At 42.4% G+C, this 24,912-nt stretch overlaps 1 protein-coding gene across 1 annotated transcript in view; it reads left to right on the forward strand.

Moving 5' to 3' along the window:
- PLCE1 (phospholipase C epsilon 1) overlaps positions 1-24,912 on the forward strand; it is a 313,510-nt gene that overhangs the window by 79,275 nt on the left and 209,323 nt on the right. The gene's annotated exons all lie outside the window — the stretch shown is intronic.

Consider the following 24,912-nt stretch of genomic DNA (forward strand, 5'->3'; position numbering starts at 1 on the left):
CTCCATTTATTTCTTTATTTGAAAATTTCCATTTATTTCTCTATTCTCCGACAAAGAAGCCAATTTTCTCTCAAGCATCAAGAGTGACACGTTTAATTACGCTTAATCCCTAGAATTGCACTGAGAGTTTTCTGTTTTCATTTTCTCACGTGATAAGGGTTAAATTAATGTCATCTGATGTCATTAGTGGTACTCCTCTCTGAGTTTCCCCAGAAGCAACAACTCCGGACACAGAAGCATGGGTGGGTGATGTGGAGGTTTACTGAGGAGAGGATTGACATCACCTTCCCCTCAGCAACAACTCCAACTTCCCCTCTGGTATCTCCAACTGCAGAGGTGATGCCAGGAGTTCTTTTTCTCCTCCCTGCCCCTCATCTCCCGCCCAGGGAGCACTCAGCTCTCCTGGCTCCTGTCTTCATCCTTCCATACCCAGCTTCCCACCTCAAGCTTTGGGCATTTTCTTAGAGTATAACCCCCTGGCCCCAAGCAGCTTATTACAGTTTATCTTTTTTTTTTTTTTTTAAGGTTTTATTTATTTATTTGACAGAGACATAGTGAGAGAGGGAACACAAGCAGGGGGAGTGGGAGAGGGAGAAGCAGGGGGAATGGGAGAGGGAGAAGCAGGCTCCCCGCCGAGCAGGGAGCCCGATGCGGGGCTTGACCCCAGGACCCTGGGATCATGACCTGAACCGAAGGCAGACGCCCAATGTCTGAGCCACGCAGGAGCCCCTACAGTTTATCTTTAAATGAACATTCTGGCAAATGCATTTTTTCCCCCATGTTATTACTTAGATTTTTATAGACTAGCTTAGGATACTAATCAACATTTATATACCTTTTCATAGGTGAACATGTTCTGAATTCCAAACAACTGACTTATAAACTTGTAACTGATATAACTATAATCATATGGAGCTCAGTGAAGGCTGAAAATCGTCAGGAATGGTTTCACAGAAAGTGGGTCTTGAGTTAGATTTTGAGGGATGTGCAAGAAGAGTTCAGAAAGGGAGATGTTCCAGATGAGGGAGTGAAGAAACAGAAGTAGAACTGATAAGGGACAGTGAAGAGAAATACAGAGGAGCAAACATATTGAGAGCGTTTTACCTAATAAATAGTTTCAATAAATTGACCCCACTTGAATGATTTGTTTCTCCTCCTTTCAGCTTTCTTTAATTTTTAAGTCAGGGATGACAATGCTGGGCACATATGTTGCTATTTACCCACCCCACCCAGGGCAGACCTTACTAGTCATCGTGACACTTTTTGAGGGGGGGGAGTCCAGATATGGCCTAAAAATCCTTCATAATGAAACATCCCAAGCACTTCTACCAGTTGATTATAGAGTTGGCATGCAATATGAAATTCATTTTGCTCTTCATGGCCCGCATTTAGTCAACCCGATGATTTTTATCTCTACATGGAAATGTATTATGACAAACTTATGGAAAAATCTAAATATCCACTTATAACAACTTTAATATAATTGTTCAGATACATTAGGATACTCTTTGGCTGAGATATAAATTTCATAGCGATACACCAAATCCCTTTTAACTGGTACGTGAATCTATTTGCTTTTAGAAGGGAACATTCAGTCCAGTTACTGATGTTAATGGTTACTGTTCCTCAGATTTAAGTTTTACATTGATCCATTTCCCAGAACTTGGTATTGATTTTCTTAAGGGTAATTTTTATAATACCAAGTGGAACAGCTATATTAATAAGTTCTACTCCTCTCTTATCAAACAGATCATTTATGCCTGGACAACCCAGGTCTACACATCATGTTTTGCACAAAGGCAATAGGATTTTAAGTGACTGGGCTTCTGTGGATTCCCTTCGTTGCCTCCTTCTCTCTCTCCTGGCATTTAATTCTTATCTTTCAAGAACTGGCTCAAGCATTATCTTCCCTGGGAGAACTTTCCTGAATCTCCACATCCACCATCAGAATTAGTGTCTCTCTTCTCTGTTCTGTAGTTCTTGGTATTTGCAACATTAACAGAATGGCTAGTTAGCGGGGTACATTCCTGCCTCTCCAGCTGGGCTGGGAGCTTTTTGAGGACAATCATGTGCCTCACCCAACACAGTGTAGGGACGAGATGCATCCTTTATATTTGGTGACAGTAATGAATCATTTATTTATTTATTTATTTTTAAAGATTTTTGTTTATTTCAGAGAGAGAGAGCACGAGCAGGGGGAGCAGGAGAGGGAGAAGCAGACTCCCCGCCGAGCAGGGAGCCCGATGCGGGGTTCGATCCCAGGACGCCAAGATCATGACCTGAGCTGAAGGCAGACGCTCAACCCACTGAGCCACCCAGGTGCCCCAGTAATGAGTCATTTAAAAATACTAGGCTAGTAAGGGCACCTGGGTGGCTCAGTCGTTAAGTGTATGACTCTTGATCTCAGCTCAGGTCTTGGTCTCAGGGTTGTGGACTCGGGCCCTGTACTGGGTTCCACACTGGGTATGGAGCCTACTTAAAAAAAAAAAAATACTAGGCTAGTAGAATTTTCATTTTGTTTGAATGTATCAATGTTTATGCCATTTTACCTGAGAAAGCAAAATTGATGTAAAATTAGGTGACAAACCCATATATGTGGGCTTCAGGATCTTGGAAGACTGAATAGTTTTTGTACTGACTAAATTGCTGGCATTCTGTTTTTTACAACAAAAGTGCCATGGGGTGAAAGCATTGGTGTTGGTGTCTGTCTCAAGCTGAGCCTACCTTTGTTTGAGTGCATGACTGGAAACATGCATGTCATGAGACAAATATGCAGACATTTCTATCAGGACAACAGATGATATCCTTTTCCTGAGTACAATGGGAAAAGCAGGGAGTGTGGGGAGGCCTGCATTATGACCTGGATGAGGGAGTAACATTCAGAATGTGTCTCAGTGTTCAAAGTTCCCTTCCTCTTGAGCATCACCCTTTGCCTCAGTTTTCTATATGGGAAATGGGTGGAAGTCAGTGGAATTATTGCATAATAAAAATAGCTAGTGTTTATTTCCTGTGAGTCAAGGACTGTGCTGAATCCATGAGCTCATGTAATCCTAACAACAGCCCTATACAGTGGTAACATTAGGATTCCCTCTTCACAGGAGAGAAAATGGCACCTTGGCAGTGAAATGACTCGCTCAAGGTCAGCTGCAAGAACACGGGAAAGTCTGTGGCTTGAATCCAGGACTTTCTAACTATAAAGCCTTTCTTTTTTACCTCCATGCTAAGCTGCCTCTGTGGGAAATTTGGAGAGTTTCATAAAAGAGCTCTACGTAGAATGGGAATCCTTATTAGAGTGTTCAGTGGGAAATTAAGATAGTGTTCTGTATTTTCTTGAGAGAGCTCCTATCTGTTATGAAACTGTACAGTGCTTGATGTGATCAATCACATGATCTTCTGAATCTAGTGAAGCCGATATTCCTGCCAGGTGATTTCTGAGACTTTGGTCCATTGCAGTAGGAGTTCAGAGGACGAAGGTCTTTGTCAGGACTGGAGGGGGTCAGTGTGACTTGTTTGACCGAGGCCCTGCCTCTCCTCAACTGGGCCTTGTTGTCTTCTTTCCTACCAGTAGGTGGAAATAGAACTGAATCTTCTAGCCCTTGCTCTTGCAGCGGAGTCCTGGCAGGATTCCTTTCATTTCTGCCTCAAAAGAACATCAGCAAAAAAAAAAAAAAATGCCCTCAGGACAGGCTTGGAGTGTGCAGTTAGGGGATGTTATTCTGCAGAAGGACCGGAGGATTTCCAGGGTGATGGTCAGATAATGGGTTTAGCCTCTTACAAGGCCAGGGTGCTGGAGGCGGCTGCTGGCAGTCTTGGGTATCCTGTGAGCCCTGCTGGACACCCATCTCGAGTGGGTTTTTTTCCCACTGTCCTGACCACATGTCCTTTTCCGAGACTTTTATTCCCAGTCTTAAACCTTTGTACTTGCTTTCAATTTGTACATCATCATCTTTTTTTTCAGAAACCACATTTCTGAAATAAAAACTTACCAAATTGAAGTGCATAAAAGGATGAATAAAAGGGGAAAGTCTCGCACTCATGGTCCCCCTCACCTCCTCAGAGTATTCACTAACAGTTTGTGGCTTCACTATCCAGACGTTTTTCTATACGTCACCATTATAGATCTCCATTTAAATAAACTTAGAATCACGTCATAAGCATTATTCTGCATCTTGCCTTTGCCACTCATCAATGGTTTAGGGCTGCTCATGTATGCGATTATCTCTAAAACAGTGGTTCTCAACTGGGGCAGTTTTGCCTCCCCCCCTCCCACACACACATACACACTACATCCTACGAAGAATGATCCGGCCCCCAATGTCAATAGTCTGAGGTTGAGAAGCCTTTCTCTAGAGAGCCTCATTCTTTGTAATGGGTGCATAGTATTCTACAGTGTGGATTTTCCATCCTGTATTAATCCATCTTCCTAAAAGCAGACCTGTAAGGCTATTTCCAACACTTTCCTATTAAAAGCAATATTGCTTTACATCTTTGTGCACTGTGAGATTTTATTTCTACAAGATAAAGACACAAAAGTAAAATGTCTTGAGTATGGGAACTTTATTTTTTTTCTTAGAAATTTTTTTTAATTTTTTTTAATTTTATTTTATTAGGGGAACTTTATTTTAAAAGTAAAAGAACTAAAAGCAAAACATTGTTTCTTAAGTTCCTAGCAAGCTCATTTGGTGGCAAAACCTGACTTGAACTAGGATGAGGTTAGATACAGTCTTTATTTATTCCGTTTAATGTGAATATTTAGACATTTATTTTGTGATTAGGGAATGCTGCCTCTGTCTCTGATGGGGATGTTACATAATATATAGTATAAGTACCTCATTGATTTTTTAAAATCTTAAAAATAATTGAATTCCAGAGTTTTCTAAACTTTTGGTATGTAGTGATGTGCTGCATTTAGTCCCTATAATCCTCATGTGTTAGAATGAGCGGATAGGGATGATTTTGATGATTTTGTATTCAGCATCTAAAACCCCCTTTTAGAACCCTCTTATGCTGTTGGTGGGAATGCAAGTTGGTACAGCCACTTTGGAAAACAGTGTGGAGGTTCCTCAAAAATTTAAAAATAGAGCTACCCTATGACCCAGCAATTGCACTCCTGGGTATTTACCCCAAAGACACAGATGTAGTGAAAAGAAGAGCCATGTGCACCCCAATGTTCATAGCAGCAATGTCCGCAATAGCCAAACTGTGGAAAGAGCCCAGATGCCCTTCAACAGATGAATGGATAAAGAAGATGTGGTCCGTATATACAATGGAATATTACTCAGCCATCAGAAAGGATGAATACCCAACTTTTACATCAACATGGATGGGACTGGAGAAGATTATGCTAAGTGAAATAAGTCAAGCAGAGAAAGTCAATTATCATATGGTTTCATTTATTTGTGGAACATAAGGAATAGCATGGAGGACATTAGGAGAAGGAAGGGAAAAATGGGGAGGGGGAATTGGAGGGAGAGATGAACCATGAGAGACTATGGACTCTGAGAAACAAACAGGGTTTTAGAGGGGAGGGGGAGGGGGGGTTGGTTGGCCTGGTGATGGGTATCGAGGAGGGCACATACTGCATGGAGCAGTGGGTGTTATATGAAAACAATGGATCGTGGATCACCACATCAAAAACCAATGATGTATTGTATGGTGACTAACATAACATAATAAAATTAAAAAAAAAAAGAAAAGAAAGATCCATTTCACCCATGCAAAAATAAATAAATAAATAAAACCCCCTTTTAAAGGTAATTTGGTCCTATCAAGAAATGCTGCGTGTATTCAGGTCCTAATTATTGCCAGTGCCTTGTGGTTTTCCATCCAAATTAGCCCATCAGAAAACAACGAGCATGACCTTGAGAAGCACTTTTTGCCTTGATATTTATGAGTATCATTTAAAATATTAAGCAATAACTACAACTATTGCTTACTGTGCTTCATGCTTAAAAAACATTACCAAGTCTGACTTTTACAGTGGTGTCCCGAAGAGGTGTGTTTTTAGCTTCCTTTATACTTGAGGGAATGGGCTCCGGCAGTTGATGACTTGGGCAAAATAGCATATCTGGCAAGAAGCAGAACCCAGGCCTGCAGTAGTGTGGGCTGCATCCCTCCCCAGTGTTAGTCCAATTCACTTTCCCCCATGTGGACAGAGTTTTAATATTTCTACATTGGTGGCCATTAGAATTTTCTGAGAAAAAAAAATTAGTCTCAAGTTGCTTTTTGTCTCTAGGGGTTGCACTTGGACTCGAGAACAAATAGGTGAATGTCACTCGAGTCAAGTGGATATTTTCATCCCAATGTTAAGAGAAAGTTGTTGGAGCAAATCTGAGGTCACAAGCTCTCCCACCAAAGGACTCCAGCATCGAGTGTTGTTTGAAATGAGAAAATGTTAATTTCTTCCTTGGAGCCTGGATTTGATATGATATTAGAGGAAAGCTTTCAGTTATATTTATTTCTCTTGGTTTAATCCCAAGAAGATATCACTTTCCATTATGAAAATTGCAGGTGTAAAATATATTATCTTTTGTTTTCTATAGCAGAGCCAATCTAAGAATCCTCAGGAGAAATTCCTGCCCCAAGCCAATTGGAATTTCTGATTCCTAAATTTTTTGTGTGTGACCAGTTTCAGCTGAGGTCGCATCCAAGAAGGATGCTGCTAGATTATTTTTGGTTTTTTTTTTTTTTTTTTTAACTGCTGCTGACATAATCCACTTTGCTGCCTTCTGGCTCTAGGAGTTCCTCCAAATATCAGTGGGCAAGGAACCTTCCCATTCCTCAGCAGATCCCCATTCCTCAATGCACCCTTCCCATGGTGTCCTCTGCAGTTCAAACTACTGACTTGTTTTCAAGTTTCAAGTTTATAATTGATTTTATATCAGTGAAAGGGAATATCACAGTATGAACTGTATGCAGACCAGTTAAGTACTCCTGTTAATCCTTTTCCTGCCCAGCTTTTATTATTGCTTTTAGATGTCTTTCAGCTTTTTACACATGGTCCTTCACCCTGGGTGGGTTCTCTCTGGTTCTTTGATCTTTGAGAAAGACAAAGACAGACTCTCCTCAATTCCCTGTGCAGTGCCCGTCCTCACAGCATGCCAGAACTTTTCACAGAGGTTTCTATAGATTCTGCACCAACACCCTCACAGCCCCTAGGCTCCTTTCTGCCTCAGGGCCTTTGCACATGCTGCTTTCTTTGCCTGGGACGCACAATCTACTTACTACCTCTTTGTTCCTGGTGGTTAACTTCAGTTCATGTCCTCAGAGAAGGCTTTCTAAAATCATACCCTTTCCCCTTGCCAAGACCAGCCTTTAGTTTGATTATCTTATAAGTTTGTCTCTACCATAAGACTGGACATGGTATTAGGCCAGAAACTAGGTAAAATACTCTAATGTAATAAATATTCATGCCCTGAGTAGACAAGCAAGACGTGTACTTCTCTGTGTTTCCAGAGAAGTAGCTCCTCTGCTTTTAGACTTTATTTTCTAGACCAGTGTTTTCTCTAAAATGTGCCTCTTTCTTCAAGTCACTCACCTGCCCTTTCTGCTGCCCCCACCTGCCGGCCTTTGCACCGTCCCTCTCCAGGACATCCTGGTTCCCATTCTGGACCTAGTCAGCATGTTCAAAAAACTGGCTTATTTAGGCATTTTTCTATTATGTCATTCCTCCCCAATATCAACAATGTTGTTTTAGATATAGTCGTTTACTTGTGCTCATTTATTACTGTTATTTCAAGCATATAGGAAAGCACAGAGAAGCTTATGACAAATAGTCATGTATCCACTGCCCAGTGTTGCAAATCCTATTTGCCTCAGATTTTTCTAAAGAAATGAAATGTTAAAGAGACCTACTCCCTATTCTCTCCTCCTTCTTCAGAGATAACCACTATGGCGACAGTTGTCAGACTAGTCATTGGAAAATCTGTAAGTGAAAGAAAATAGAAAATTTGACATTTTGGCTGGCCTGATGGATAGGAATTTTATCTCACTCTTGTTTTAATTTATATTTTCCTGATTACTAGTAAGGTTGAACATTTTTCAGTTTATTGGCTATGTAGGCTGCTTCTGGAAATTACCTATTAATATCTTTTGCCATTTATATTTTGTCTTTTTCTCATTGGTTTGTAAAGTTCCCTGTATAGTTGGATTATTCCTTTGCTTTATATGTGTTGCAAATACCTTCTTCTATTCCACAACTTTTATCTCTTTTATCTCTGTTCAAATGATCATATGTTGTATAGAAATTTTAGATTTGAATGCAATCTAACATTTTCCTCTTTAATTTCTGTTTTTTGTATTTTTATTATATTCCCTGCCCCATGATTATATTCTCAAAATGTTTTAAATGTTTTGCTTTTCACATTTGAATTTTCATTTATCTGGAATTTATTTTTGTAATTAGGTAGAAATCTAATTGATTTTTACCAAGCTGCCACATACAGTTGGGTGTATTTTTTCCTTTGCCATCTTTGTACTTTTTGTTTGTTTTTCTTATCACACTGCCTAGTACTTTCAGTGCAGTATTAAATTGGTGTGTCCTCAGCCCTATGCTAAATCTCATTTAATTTGATTACACTAACAGCCAATAATACAGGTATTATCTCAACTTTATAGATGAAGTAAGTGAAACTTGGAGAGGATAAATAATCTTCCCAGAGTCACACAGCTAGTAAGTAAGTAACAGAGTCAGTATTCAAATCGAATTCTGAGTGACTACAAAGTTGAACTGCTTATACTGCCTCTTGTCACAAATGACTTGGGGAGGGGCGCCTGGGTGGCTCAGTCGTTAAGCGGCTGCCTTCGGCTCAGGTCATGATCCCAGGGTCCTGGGATCGAGGCCTGCATCGGGCTCCCTGCTCCGCGGGAAGCCTGCTTCTCCCTCTCCCTCTCCCTCTCCGTCTCCCCCTGCTTGTGTTCCCTCTCTCACTGTGTCTCTCTCTGTCAAATAAATAAATAAAATCTTAAAAAAAAAAACAACAAATGACTTGGGGAAAAGATATTCCTTCTACCTTGTCTGCTCTTGCCCAGATTCTCTATGTATAATGAGGAAAGGAGATTTTATTGAAGTCATGCCAGAAAAGCACTTCCAGTGTGTCTGAACAAAACCAATAGACTTTGTTTAATTTAGACCAGCCAAAAGCAGATTAAAGAACCTTGTAAGTATGGAACAGGTCTTATTCCAGATGGTATAAGCATTCACTCAGGTAAAAACAAAACAAAACAAAACAAAAAAAGTCACATCTTGGTGGAACTTCAGAAAGAAGTATATCTTCATAGTAAGTTAACATTTTCAGGAATATTAACAAGTAACTGGAATTTCCTTCCTTCCTTTCTCCCTTTCTTCCTCCCTTCCTCCATTCCTTCCTTCCCTCCCAGCCTCTATCCATAAAAGATTTGAGGCAGCTTGCACATATCGACCCAAAACAAAATAAAATAATAAGATGAGAAAAACAGGAAAAAAAGGAAAAATAAATATGGCAAAATTAATGCTTGCCTTAGTGTCATTTGTAAGAATTTGGCCACAACATAGGCCTAAGCATCCTAGCAACAGAAGCAAAGAAAATCTGTCCAGCTACACAATTCATAGTGACCGTGGGATCAAAATAGAATCGTTGCTAAGGGGATACGTAGCATTTGCTAATTCTACCATGGCCCTCATACAGGGACCCTCTGTGATGTGGGCAGTGTTCACCAACATCTTCTCAGTAATGGAGAAGTACACCTCACCTGTACCCAGTTCTCCTACTCAACGCCAAGCTCTTGCAGGCACCACATCTATTTAATTCTTCCTTTTACACCAGAGCGCAGCACAGAGCCTGATACATAGTAGGTGCTCAGGATATATTTTTTGAATGAATGAATACTATTTGTAACATCTACCAATAAAAGCCAATGGTTGGTTACAAGATCAATGTGCAGAAATCAATTCTATTTCTTTACACTAGCAGCAAACAATTCCAAAATGAAATTAAGAAGACCGGGTGCCTGGGTGGCTCAGTCGATAAGCATCTGCCTTCGGCTCAGGTCATGATCCCGGGGTCCTGGGATCGAGCCCCACATCAGGCTCCCTGCTCAGCGGGAAGCCTGCTTCTCCCTCTCCCACTCCCCCTGCTTGTGTTCCCTCTCTCACTGTCTCTCTCTCTGTCAAATAAATAAATAAAATCTATAAAAAAAAAAAAAAAAAAGAAATTAAGAAAACCATTCCATTTACAATATCATCAAAAAGAATGAAATACTTAGGAAAAATTTAACAGAAGAGGTACAAGACTTGTACGCTGAAAACTACAGAACAGCATTGAAAAGTCAATGGCAAAACGTTGGAGCAAATTTATTAAAAGCAATTTTATGTGAAGTAAAAATATTGATATTTTAGGTATGTGGCTTTCCAATGATTTGATTTGATCAAAGACTATAATTTAAAATTTTTATAGGAATAGATAGGCCAAACATACTTCTGGCAATTCTGTATGATCATTACTTTTTACATCCAAGCTTCTGGTAAGAAGGAACAGGAGAGAATTGGGATTTTCATTCTTGGTCAAGAATCTGAAGGGTAAATAATACATGTTGCCAATAAAGGGTATTGCTAGAAACTTAGATGAATCTATAATATACCATAACTGCTTTGTGAGTTGGGAAAGGGTATATTAGGTAAAATAAAATCAGGATGTATGGGGAAAATGAGAAACTGCCTCAAATGTTTACCAGCATCTAATTCATACTAAGGATCCTTGTATTACTGAGTTCAACCATTAATCTGTATTCTGATACCTGCCTTAAAAAATGTGTCTGCTATCATTAGCTGATTTTTATTGAGCCCACAATGTGGGCCTACTGCTTTTGCAAACAACTTCACTGATGTTCTCACATGTAATGCCCTCAGCTCTATAAATGGGGCGCTGCTATTACTATTCCCTTTTACAGAAGAGGAAACTGGGCCTAGAGAAGTTAAGCCACTTGCCCAGGGTCACACAGGAGACATGGCAGTGCCAGAAACCACACCCACACCTGGCCCAGGAACCACGCAGCCTGTGCACACAACCACCTCGCCGTGTTGCCCCCACTTATTTCTAGCCCAGTGAGAGCAAATACATGTTCCTGTGATTGGCCAGAAGTGATTTTCCCTGTTAGATATGGCGTGTTGGATGTACTCTTGGGGCCTTGTTTTGGTTTTGTCCTCAGGACACCACAGTTAAAGAATCACCCCGATTTTAAGACCATCTTTCCAGAGTCTCCTAGAATTTTAGGATAAGCAGCTACAGTTTGTATGGCATTTGCCAAGTGCTGGACTCAGAGACGTTACTGCTCCAGCAGGGGCCTTGACACGAGCACGGTTCCCAGGCTTAGTTCCTGCCTCACAAGGATTCTCATTCTGTCAAGGGAGCAGAGTCTGTAGTGAAGACCTTGGGCTCTTAAGTTAACCGAAACGGTTCAAATCCTGGTTTAATCATGGAAACTTCCCCACAGTGGTGTTGGAAGGAATAACTAGGCCTGTCACTTAGGGCACTTTGCACACCGTGGGGGCACTTAGAAAGCTTTTCAGAATGGTAGCGGTTAAAACACACCACCTTTTAAAACTGGACATCGGGGTGGGGAGTGCATCTTGACAACAGGCAGACGTGACCGACGACGGTCCAGAGCTGACAGCCGCTTTGTACTGCAGACTGAGAAGGCCGCTTGGACACTCGCCAGCCCGGACTTTGAAAATTTAAACATTTTCAAAATTATTTTTAACCAAACTTAAAGAACAGGGATTCCCACAGTGTGAAGGAGGCTGCCGCAGCTTTGCTATTTCCCATGGGGAAAGGGACCAAGGGAAGCTTCCTTTTGTTGGTGGAAGAAAGGAGGGAGAGGGCCAGAGTGCAGGGTGGGGACAAACACAGGACTGGGAGCTCCGTGCCCAGGTCCTCAGCAGCTGCCCCTTGAGCTCCTGGCGCTCTTTCCGCCTCCATAAAACCAAGGAGCTGGACTACAGACCCTCCTGATGCTGACATTCTGTGAAACCATAAACGCCTCCGTCGAGCTGCAGTTTAATGTGGGCCCCCAGCTTTTATGGAGGGGCCGTGTGAGTCTGAGCCCTTGCAAAGATGTCTCTGTATCTTTTACTCAAGTCCCAGGGAAGGCATTGTCCTTCCTATTACCTGGTGCCCTGTATCCCAGCTTATAAATTGCTCTTGAAATTTGGAGCCAGGAAAAAGTTTGTTTCTTAGCTTGTACCCTTAAGTTTTTTTAGGATTGGATGACATCTGTTCTACCCCCTCAGTGTGTTTCTCTTGTGACTCCCTTTGCCAAGAAGCTCAAGAGCTACATACAGTGGTTAACAATAGTTAACCTCAGACAACTCGGGGCTCTAAATCCTCAGAGCTGGATATTGCTGTTGTTTGACTTTATGTACTATAATATAGAAACCACACCAAATCCTTCTGCAGCATTCAACAGGGCATCAGTCGCTGACGCAGAATGACATAGTGACTAGATGTGGACATACACGAATGCTGTTTCCCACTATCAGTGGCTTCTGTTGTCCTGCTCTTTCCCCACACCCAGCGAGCATGAAACAATAGCAGCACCTGGTACCTGGTAGGGGCCCACTCTGGATCTGGCATAAAGTGCTTTCTATGTGTTTTCTCATTCAACAACCTTGTGTTTGTGGCTATTATTATTTTCTTTATTTAAGGGTGAAGAAAGAGAGACACCAGAAGGTTAAGTAGCTGGACAAGGTCTCAAGTGAGTGAGAGACCACCCCTTTCCTTCACTGGTGGTGGACAGGCAGGCCAAGGGGGTCCCATTAGACCCAAAGAATTCCTTTGGCCCTGGGAGTCCTAGTGGCAGAGAGGCTTTGGCCCATCTAGTATTAGCTTGTTTATGTGGACAATTAGTAAGCCAAGCACAAGCAAACAAAAACCAGGAGTAAACACAAGGATGGGCAGGGGAGAATGGATGACCACAGAAGATGGGAGAAACCTCTAGGTTCTGACTCTCCTGAGATCTATTCTGAACTCCCATTGAGCCTATTTGGGGAACCTTGTGGAGTCTCAGATATGTCAACTCATTTTTTTGGAATGTGTATGGAGTCAGGCTGTGGTTGGGAGATGGTTCCTGGGACCGCCTGCATTGCCCCAGACTTAGATCTACTCTGAGTACAGCTTGGCTGCAGGTCACAAACCCTGCCCACCCCTAACAGGGTTGTAGAAACATTTCCCAGTGTTGCCTGGCTTCCAGAGCTGGCACTAATGGAGGAACATGTCAGCCCATTCGGTCACAAGCCCTAAGCCGATCCTGCATGGTGGCATCTTTAGCGCCTGTCCTCACTCCTCTTCCCACTGAATACAAGATTGGCCATGAGTAGGGACAGGATGGGAAGTTGTCACCGGGCCTCGTAGATAGACTGGGTTTAAGTACAGCCTTACTTTGGCCATTGGACTCAGCTGGGAATGTGTCCACAGTCTGTATGCAGACATGTAAGTGTGACCAAATAATAAGACAACTTTTAACATTTCATATTCAAAAGTATCTTGCATTCAGTCAACAAATATTCATTGAGCATTCCCCTGTGCCTAGCATCATTCCACGTGCTGGGGGCACAGCAGCAAGCAAGCTAATCTGGGCCTGCTGATAGGGAGCTTGCCACAAATGATTCTGAGGCTTTTGTCTCCGGTGTGGTCAAGTGCTGTGCTTGAAAAGCCTTGTCTTTTGGAATCCCTTTGGTTGGCTCTGCCTTTAATCTGGAGATGGTATCATTGCTCGAAACATTTTTGGAACTGCCCTTTAGGAATCGCCTTCAGAGCTAGTCTGGGCCACACAGGAAAATCCATCTCACTATTTTATAGCCACACCTAGCTTGTGACCAAAAATGGTATTGCCCTGCTTGATGACCCACTTTATTTCCCAGACTTGGCTCTGATTGACTTGCCTGTAAGCCAAAATTACATCCACCGTCTGAGGATGGATATTTACCACCACTGAGCATATTAGCAGTCATTCGGATAATTTTGAAATAATTTCTCACTTGCCCCACCTCCCATCACCCTTGGCCCCATAGCCACCACTTAGCCCAGGCTCCCTTCTGGTGGAATAACCTCCTTCTGCCTCCACCCTCCCTACCAGGTGGGGAGCCCTTGGAAAACAGGACCATATAGTTATACCCTCTGCAGTGCCCAACATGGAACAGATATTCAAAAATGTGTATTTACTAAAATGGAATGTACAGCCTCTGAAGGAAGTTTCCAAAGAGGTGTTCCAGAATTGCTCTGAGTGACAAGAGTGTCACTGGAAGAGTGGGTAGTGTTAGCATCATATGTGGAGCTCTGGAATCTGTTGGGCCTGGCTCCAGTCCCTATTTGCCCCCTTAACTAGCTGTGTGGCTGGCCGCACAAGGCATTCATTCCCTCTGAGCCTTCATTTCTGCATCTGTGGAATAGGAATGATAATACTGCCTCTTAGGGGCTTTTATAGGGCAAGTGAGAATATTCATGTAATGCCCTTAGCACAGGGCCTATTGCATAGTACACTCACTCAGTAAATGGGAGTGATATTATTATTGTTATTATTACTATGGTGGTGGTGGTGATGGCGATGGCTAGTGAAGCTGGCAGGAGCAATAGACTGGTGGTAAAGGAGCACACCAGACCACTCTGGTACCACTGCTTACCAGCTCACCACCACCTCCCTCCTCTGTGCTTCGGGGGTCTCTTCATCTATAGAACAGGAACAATAGTAGTATCTACCTTGCAGGGTTGTTGTGAGGGCTCCATGAGGTGTGCCCGTAAAGTGTTAGCACAGTGCCTAGCACATGATAAATGCTTTGTAAAGTTTCACATTGTGATCAGTAACACATCCAAAGACAAATGGTCTGCCTCTGGCATCCCCACCAGTCTCAAGCCAGCCAGTGAGCAGTTACGAAACCTTAGCTGGTCTCTTCCCCCAAGCAAGGGCTTTCCCCTTTCCCCTCTCCTAATCCCCTTCTCATCCAGCAGCAGTGTGGCCTCTCACATCTTCCTGTCCCACCCGATTCAGGGACCGGAAGATCCTGAAGTAATCACTTGCGGTTGCCCATTGGGAACGGTGTTGGGAACCCCTGGGCTTTCTTGTTCATCAAAAGTTATAGGAAGACAAATGGACTTCTGGCTTAAAACAACACTGCTTTTCCTGGGAGTTACCTTTACTTTGAAGGCATCTGCACCTTTGGGAGGCTCTCATATCCTGCAGCATGGCAGGCTCCCACATCCCTGGATTGGTGCCTTCCACCATTACCCCCTTGATACAAGGTGTTTTGCACGCAGATTCACCTTGGGTTGTTTGCTACCTTTTATTCTCTTGACTAAAACTGTGAGTAATTAAGAAGTTCTGAATTTCTGTTTGGAAAACATCCTGCTCTTGATGAGACCAGAACAATCCAAATAACTCTACGTTTACACCAGAGGCCAGATTAACAAAACCCAAAGATGAATTTTTTTTTTTTTTTTCTCCATCTAGAAAAGTTGTATTTCACAGCAGTTCTTACAATACCCTGACTCTGGATCAGGGCCCTCCCCTGATTCTGGATATTACATCATTTTATTTCAGCTAATGTAAACACTCATCACCCTGTGTGTTGCAGGATTTTTCAGTACGGTTTGAGATTGGGCTTCATTCGGTGGGTCTGGGTTGTTGCAGTGACTAATGGTTTCAGAAGGAAGTGCAGCAGGAAGAGGCTTTGCAGGAATGGAAGAGGTGAGGCAGCTCCATGTGAGATCCTGCAAAGGGATTAAGATTTGGCACCGAGTTGGTTTCTGTGCAGCCTCTTAGGCAGAGAGCCTGGGGAGAGGGAAGCAGGCTGTCAGCTGGGGCTTTGCACGCTCTCAGCCTGCCTTGAGGGTTGGTTGGCTCTTCCCTGTCTCTGCAGTACCTAATTTTACCTTATTAAAGGATGGATGTGGATGCTGGAGGCTTAAGGAAGACCAGGTAAGGGCTCCCATTGTCCACAAATCCCCCATTGTCCTTAATGCATGGGATCCTGGGGACTGTTCCTTCACTCACACCGCTGTGGAGCGTTAGCCAAAACACAATTCCTGTGAGACATTTCACAGAGAAGATCAGGGAAGTTTCTTTCCTAGTTAAGAAAATTTCTAAAATGTTTTAGCCCCAAGTACTTAACTATAGAGATGTAAATTTTTTTCTTTGAAATCACAGCTTTAAGATTACTTATTTGCATTTTAATCTACTAGATTTTGAAAAGAATCCTGATGGTTTATTAGATGTTTGTTTTCCTTCCTTTTATAATGACCTGTGGTGTGTTATATATCAACATGTAGTTTAATGAAAACGAATGATTCGTTATTCTTTGAATAAGTTGATCTTCTTTTTACAGATTTGATCTGTTTTTCTCTTTTTTAATCTTTTGACTGTGCATATGGTAATGGTAAGGAATATCCTTAAGTATAGCTAATTTTTAAGAGGAAAAAGTATATACTTAGGAGTTCAATTCAATCATATTTGATAGGGTCCCTGTTTGAAATGAGCTACGTGTTTTCTGATGCTTCATATAGAGTTTATTAAAAAAATATTTTTCTCAGTGTAAATGTCCATAGCTGGTGGGAAAGGTGATGCAGCTTGTCTGTGTTGTTAAGCTATTTATTTACAAACATTAAAAGCAAGTTAGACCTTTGATAAGATTAGCTCAAGAAGAGATAGTTGGAAGAGTAGTTTTCTGCTCACCACCAACTTAATTCCAAATTCTGTTCCTTTTCTTAAAAAAAAAAAAAAAATCTGGAGTTAAAAATAACCCAGAATAAAACTTGAAAACTGTTTTGTTTCTCTGTATTTGGCTAACTTCATTGCAAAGTGCTGTGTTTAAGGAATTCAAGCTATGAGGACTACTCTTGAAATGGTTCGCGCAATTCTATCTATGAGTTTCTATAACCTTTTTCAAGAGCATATGCTGTTTTGTGAGTATTACGATTAAACTTTTCCGTGAGTCTTCATTCCTTCTACAGCCCTAGGAGATGGATAACAACTCTAAGAAAATAACATGAAAAATCGTGTCAGTTTCCTGACACAAGCTCAGTTTTCCGGTGTCCACCATAGTGTAGAGTTGCCAAAGTGAGGAAAGGGGGGGCATTTGGCACCCCTCATTACAATGAGTGACTGCCTCGGACTGTTGTGGCTGACAGAGGCAAGGACCCGTGATCCCTATTATTTATTGTAAGTGAAATGTTTTTGTTAAGTGTAGGGGACTCTGACCCAAAAAACTTTGTTTGGGTGAGAGGAGGTCTGTACATCCAGTTGTTTTTACTGTTTTTGTTTGATGAGCCCTTTAGTTCATGTAGTCCTCTGGTTTTTCCTTTGGAAACAGACTTGCAGTAGAGTCTTAGCATCGTGTAGTACTTTAACTTAGCATGTTAGCCATTGTGTTTTTTATTTTAGCGGGATGGCTAAAAATAAGGCAGTCTTAAAGCAATTTGAGAAGGTGTGAGAGCAGCTATTATCTTTAGGAAAATAAAATCATGCCGAGGGTTAAAACATGCATGCAGACTCTTAATTGTGCTGTGTACATTCTCTTCCGATTATTGAAGAATCTAGGCAAGCTATCGCTACAAATGCTTTCCCTAATTGAGCTTAAAAAAAAAAAAGTGCTGTATAGTGTGGAAATGGTATATTGTCCTGGCTTTCCTTTGTCACATTGATATCTTCTTAAGGGACATCCTTAGTCCTCTAATATTTTTAGAAATATCAAACAAAATATGTTTTGTTAACAGAATATAACTTTGCCAGTGTCTTACCTTATCCTCATTCTATCTTCTTCCTCCTTACTTGTCATTTAGGAGAGAGGGGAAAATAGTCCAGCTAAACAGTTGAGGAATGATTACCAGGAACATCCTAGAGTAGTTGCTGTGAGTTATCTTTTCCTTTTCAATGTGCTCTTGATAGAGGTGCGATTTATTTGTTTGTTGTTTTTATTTCTATTGAAATAGCAAGATAATCACATGGCTGAAAAAAAATTTTTAAGTACAAAAAGGTAAATAAATAATGAAAAGCCTCCTCCATGGGTTCCAGACACCCAGTTTCCCCCCTAGATAATGCCTGAGAGAATTCTGAAAAGGAGTAACAGCACTTTAGATCCATGCTTCTCAAACTTTAGTATGCCTTGGCAAACACCTGCAGAGTTGGTGAAAACACAGCTTCCTGGGCTCCCCCCGCCATGTGCCCCTGAGATTCTGACTCTGGAACACTGGGATTGGGCCCCAGAATGTGCATTTCCAGCAGTTTCCCAGGTGCTGACGCAGCCTGGTGGGACCACGCTTTGAACAGAGCCAGTTTAAAGTGAAAGCCTCCTTTTCCTGCATCCATTTTCCACTGTCTCTCCTCCACTTTATAGAAGGGCTGCTATTGAAATTAATAGCCACAGTAAACCCCTGGGAGAAAACTGGGTGGCAAATAAATCCCATGTCTGTAATTAGAATTTGGGTGGAGAGGGGGGTGGTGAAGGGTGAAGGCATTGTGTGTGATGCCCACACACTGGGTAAAGGGCATTGCCTTATACCTGTAAATGGTGCCATCAACTCAAGCGAGCACCACCTCCATGAAAAATTTTTCTAGGTCGTGATTTTGAGAACATTTGGCATAATTGTATGTATACACACACACACACACACACACACACACACACATATATATGTATATATATGCTGGTAAAATGACCCTGCCTCTGCCCCCTTTCACCTCTGCTTCCCTATGAGCGTCACCACATCTCCTCTGTCCCATGGCAAATGACATACATGAATGTGTTTGACACAAATGAACACAGGTCACACTTTGGTACTGGGCAGTATTTTCCATGAAACCAGCCCAAGTTGGAAAGAGATTTGTTTTCATTTATTTATTGGCTCCATAAATGTTTAGTGGGGGCCTTGCATGCTACACACTGCTAGGCCCTGAGATGAAGCAGCGAGGTGGATGACATGGTCCCAGCCCATGAAGCTTCGGGTGTAATAGAGATTCTTGGAAAGGGAGGCAAGTAGCCCAGCATAGAGATGGAGAAGGGAGAGAAAGGGAGAACTGTAATGTATGATGCACAGGCTTCGTAAATGACTGGTTATATGGATGGAGCCCTTCCAGTTCATGTTCGGTTCAATTAAACAGTTACTCAGGGCGGGTCATCTCATATTAGGACGATAAGGGACACCCATGAAAGTAAAATATAGTTCTTGCCTTCAAGGAATTTGCTATTTAGGGGCCTGTGATGCAACTCCCAATTGTTCAGCCCTGTACCATTTTCAAAGAGCTTCCCCGTATAGTGTGGTCCCTCAGTGATAGTGTGATGTGGATTGGATAACAAAATATAATTATTTGTTTCTGGCACCCTCTTCTGCCCCTTCCCAAAGCATCTGTTGCTGCCAGAAGAACAAAAAGGTAAAACACCTGCTGTGTTCTATTTAATGCTCATTGCATATGCTGACATGCTCTGCCACAAGAAGCCATTTGAATTCAAATGGCTTAGACATCTAAAACTAATAATCTCCATGTTCTCACCTGCAACATGAAGACATACAGAGAAACAGCATGTGCGTGTGTGTTGCGGGGTGGAGAGGGGTTTTGCCAGAGGCTCTGTATGTCGAGCGATTTCTCCATTGGGGTCAGCCCAGCTTAGGAATCCGGTGGGGTCAACAGGTTGCACCCATGAGGAAAGAACCGTGGCAACCACTGCAAACTGAGGCAGGTGTGGATGTGGGAAAGAGCCTTGGGGCATTCCAGAGCAGTGACCATTTTTGCAGCAATTGGCAGAGGGAGTTGTACACTGGCACTAGCTGGGTAAAGACAATCTGATGCAAGTGAAGAGAGCAGAGGTAGGAAATCAATAGGATGGAAACTGTCCTGTGCATGTCTCAGAAGTAACATGCCCAACTCTCTCCTTTAGTCCCAGTACTGTGACTTGGGACTAAATGATAGGAGGGTTCTGAAGGCTAATTTAGGAAGCTGAGAAAGAGCTGAAGATCAGAACCTTTTGTGGTCATTGCTGAGCTATAGTCATATATATATATATATATATATATATATATATATATATATATGTATATGTATATATGTATATGTATATGTATGTATATATATGTATATATGGCTGTAGTCCATTGATGGCTATCATACATAGCACAGGTGGAAATGGGTGGAATTTGAAGGTCCTAGTGAGAGCAGATACAGGGCTATTGTGTTTCTTAGTTAGGAATCAAAGGTTCTTGTGAGATAGCTGGCAAAGAAGGGTAAGAAACCAGTCATGAAACAGATTGTCAGAGTAGTGGAGAAATCCAGGGAGCCTCAGCATAAAAATGGCATCAGGAAATGCCCAGTGGGTGGAAATAGCCAACAGTTCATGAAAATATGGCAGTAGAAAAGGGGTTATGAGCCACCTGACAAGGATAATGAGATTGAGCTGGAAACTGCAATAGGACTGGCTGAGCTAAAGAATCGGGCCAATTAGTAATAATGAGGGTGTTTACTCACTTGTAAATTGGCAAAATATCTCCCTGGGATGAATTAGGACAAATGATCATTTCCTGCCCTAATGATTTTACAGAAGAAAAGGAAGAGAAGCACCATAGAAGGTGCAGAGAGTATCTGTGTGTGACCACTGTGATTTAATAACTCTAATAAGTTTAAGTCGAACAGTCTGGTGTAAGAACGGAAAACCAAGATAATGTATACATAACAAGAGAAGAAAAGCATGTATATTGTAATAGAGTAGGAATTATGAAAAAAAATGTCAATCAGCCTCAAGAATCTTGCCAGCTAACTTTTAGAAAACACCACCAAACATGTTTTAGGAAGCACAAGATTTGAAAAACCATTTTGGCGGGTGGGGTTGAAAAGAATCAGATTTTTCCTATCTTCCCTTCTTTGGCCAACACGGTAAGAATAAGTAAGTGTTTGCTAAACACTTACTTTGTGCCAGGTATCAGGCACAACCCTCGATGGCCTTACTTCATTTGATTCTCATGGCCCTGGAGGTTGGGATAATAATCATGATTTACAGAATCAGCCCAAACAGGATTGCTCAAGACAAAGGCACATTCATAAGAAAGAGATATGTTCTGAAAAAATAGAAAGTTAATTCAGTTGGAAAAACAGGGGAACCCACCTAGGAAACCTGCAGAAGGGATCCACACATCATTTAAGGAGCATCCTATAAGGATCAGACATTAGAACAGAAACAAGAGGGTCTTTTAAAGTAATTGAAGTGAAGAAACCAACCAAAGACCTGGTAGAACCTTTGCAGATGATCAGAACACTCCTCTCGATATATGAAAAGGAGCCAGCAGACATAATAAATTATTTGCCCTGAAATTTTCAGAAAAACATATCAAAATGAATATCACTCTTAAAGTATCTTTAGAAGCAGGGGTACTAGATCTAGTAGTAGCCAATGCACAGAATGTTCTAGACCTAGTTGACAAATTGGATGTGGATAAATCACGGGGACAGGTTGGCATTCGTCCAGGAGTTCTGAAGGAATTCAAGGGTGAAATCGTGGGACTGCTGGTCAAAGCATCTAATATTTAGCTTCCAAAATCTGGCAATCCCCTAACCTTCTTTGTCTCATAAAATTGCCTGGCTCCGTCTCTCTGCACTACATTATTTGAACATAAATTATAATATATATGTAAAACATGAAATATGGTAAACCAAATAAGAAAATATCTTTTAAACAGCAATGATTTTGAATTGCCCAACCCTGTTGTGTCACAGTCTTGAAAGTCTTTGTGAACATTTCATTCTTGAAATTGCTGAGAATTACCCAGCCCCTTACGATCATGTAAAATAAGCTTATAATTATTCATGTGAACTCAGTAGCAAATGCACAAAGTAAGAAATGGGCAGTGACTCAGTGTTTCGAGAAAATATTTAGCATACAGAGCTGCATCGCTAAAGGGAGAGAAGAATCCTGCAGCCTCAGAAACGGACGCTCAGTGTCCATTAATTACATAAAAGGCATGTGGAGGATTTGAAAACTAATCAGCTTTTGAGCCCCTAACTGCGCAGTCCAGCTGCCCCATTTGCCCGGTGGTCTGGCCCTGCTCCCAGCTGGCTCAGGCCTTCTTCCTTTTCTCATGGCCTTCACTTTGTGTAGCCCGGCTCGACTCTTCGTCCAGACACCCTGTTCTCGGAGTTGTTACAGGCAGGTCTAGCTTTCTGTCACCCATGGCCTGCAGTGCACAGAGCAGGAGTAGGATCAGGGGCCTGGTCAGAGTCAGAATGGGATTTGTGCTGAGTGACATGGAGAGGCCAGTACAGGGAGTTGGTCAGGGGCAAAGCAAGCAGAAGCAAACTAGAGATGGGAGCTGGGGTGAAGGTCATTCAGCCATTTAGAGGGTCTTTTCTGCGCACCTGGAATGGGCCAGGCATCATACTGGGATACAGATATGAATGAAACAGCTGCTGTGAAAAAAGATAAACAAGTAAACAATTACACTAGGGCAGGATTTCGCAACCTCAGCACTGGTGGCATTTGGGGCTGGATAATTCTTCGTTGTGGGGGGTGCCCTGTGCATTACAGGCTGTTTAGCAGCATCCCTGGGCTCTACCCACTAGGTGCCAGGAGTATCCTCTCACACACACCATTGTGACAACCAAAAATGTCTCCAGATAATGCCAAATGTCCCCTGGAGGCAAATCATCACCAGTGGTTAATCGCTGTGGTAAGGTATGATAAGTGCCTGAATGGAGAAAGAACAGGCAATTAATTATGGGAGCTCCTGGTGGGGAAGGGAGGCTCCTGGAGCAACTCATAGGTAAGGGGAGACCTAAAGAACAAGTAATCCTCAAGGGCAAATTTGCAGGAGGAATGTCAGGAAGGGAAGTGCTCCCGGATGAGGGAAGAGCCAGGCCTGGAGACAGGCGGAGGAAGACCTTGGCCTGCTGGGTAGTGACTCACGGGTGGGGGACACTCTTTTTGGTGCACAACCTTATCCCCAAGAGCCAGCATTTTACTCCCGGGGTCAGCCAGCAGGTTAATGTGTTTGGATGCTGTGCTTACACCCAAGGACCTGCCACTGGATGAGGAGGGACATTGGTTAGAAATGTTTAGCCCCATGGTCAGAAGTACAGGGTAAGAAATGGGTAGCCAGTTCCTTTGGTGAATTTTCCATAAAACTCTGACTAATTGCCCCTTTCAGCTCTAATGTCTACTTTAGATTAGCTAATCTAATCAAATTAGAGCAAGGTTCAAAACTTGTTCACAAAAAATTTTTCTCACAAGGCTATCCCAGGAATTGCTTCCAGTTGCTGGGACTACACACTGTTTCAGGAGCTAACAAAGAATATATTTTAACCACCTTTAAAAAGCCTCCCTCTCTAACCAACTCTTTTCTAGAGAGACTGGTTTTTATTTCTGCCAGGAAAGGGGCTGTGAGCCACGTGCTAGGTCTACCTCAGGGCTCACACAGTGATGAACACATTTGGGAAAGACAGCACTCTGAGTAACAGGCCTGATTTCATATAGCTACTAAGGGATACCAGTGGGATTTGAGCCCACCTGTTAGACTCTGATCCCATGTGCCTTCTACTTCCATATTATTCCATATCCGCTTCCACCTAGACCCATGGTCCTTGCTAGAGCCCAGCTCATACGCCATGAGGACAGGCTGGTCGGGGGTCTTCTCGGGATGCATGGCAGATCTGAACTTGAAAGGCCTCCAGGACTAAAAAGTGAGGATGTCATCTCCAGCTGTTCTGGGGGACCTCCCATGATCCAGATACATCCTTATTTGGGCCATCAGTTCATTGATCATTGCCGAGAAGACTTCACAAGGCTAGACCTCAGTTCTCTTCACCTTCCCAGCTGTCCTGCTGCTTCCATGGGGCAGTATGGAATGATGCTCAAGAGTCCTGGACCAGGATTTGGGAGACCTAGATTCTAGATACCCCTGCCTTTCACTTGCTTCTTGGTCTTGAGTGTGTTGCTTATCCAGCTGACTCATTTGTGAAATGATGAGCCAACCATAAACTCTACCCGGTTGTCTCCACTGGTTCCCCTGGGTATGGAATAACATAATGGTTATAAAAGCAGACTGAAAAGAGGCATAACTTAACAATTGTCAAGAGGTACAGTGTCAGCAATGGGAGGGACAAATTGAATTGGTGCACAGTAGGAACTTAATACATGTGTATTGAACAAAGGAATGAAAGAAACTCCATCAGGAGGTAAGTCCCAGAGAGGAACTTCATATCAGAGAGTCTGATTTCCCTGTCAGGCAAATAGCTGGAACTTACAATAAAGAGGAAGCTCTCCTAACACTTAGGTAACCTAACATGTTAGGCATAGGGTGTGATAGCTTCTGTGAGAGAAAGTACAAGAAGATCATAACTGACAGGATCCCACCAATTACCTTTGACAGATAATGAAACTGAGAATCAGGGAGACATTGATGGCTAGATCAAGTTCACATGCAGTATCACTGGCTGCCCGGGATAGAGGATGAAGGGGGGAAGAAAGAGACAAAGGTGATGCTGAGGTTTCTAGCCAAAGAGTGGAAGGAGATACAAACAGTAGAGTTGGGGTAGGGGGGACAGTGAGCTTCTTTGTGGAAAGTAACAAGGTCAGTTAGGAGAGGGCTGATGGGGAAGTGGGGACAGAATGGTCCAGGTGAGTGATCATCACAACAGGTACTTTGACCTCACTTGGATGAGTACATTTGGGAAGCTTTTCACATTAAGGAAACTGATCTCTCTTGGAAGAAAAGTAGTTGCAGAACAAAACAGAAGATTTCTGGGGACTCATACCATTCATTCTTTCTTTAAACAAACAAAAAACCTTATTGTGTAGGTTTTTGAACAAACACAAAAATACTGAGACTAGTATAACAAATCCCCTGGGGCCTATTACCTTGCTTCACCATTCATCAACACTTGCCAGTGTTGTTTCATCAGTCACCTCCC

This window comes from Phoca vitulina, unplaced genomic scaffold, assembly GCF_004348235.1.
Source record: "Phoca vitulina isolate PV1807 unplaced genomic scaffold, GSC_HSeal_1.0 scaffold48, whole genome shotgun sequence".
Lineage (NCBI taxonomy): Eukaryota > Metazoa > Chordata > Mammalia > Carnivora > Phocidae > Phoca > Phoca vitulina.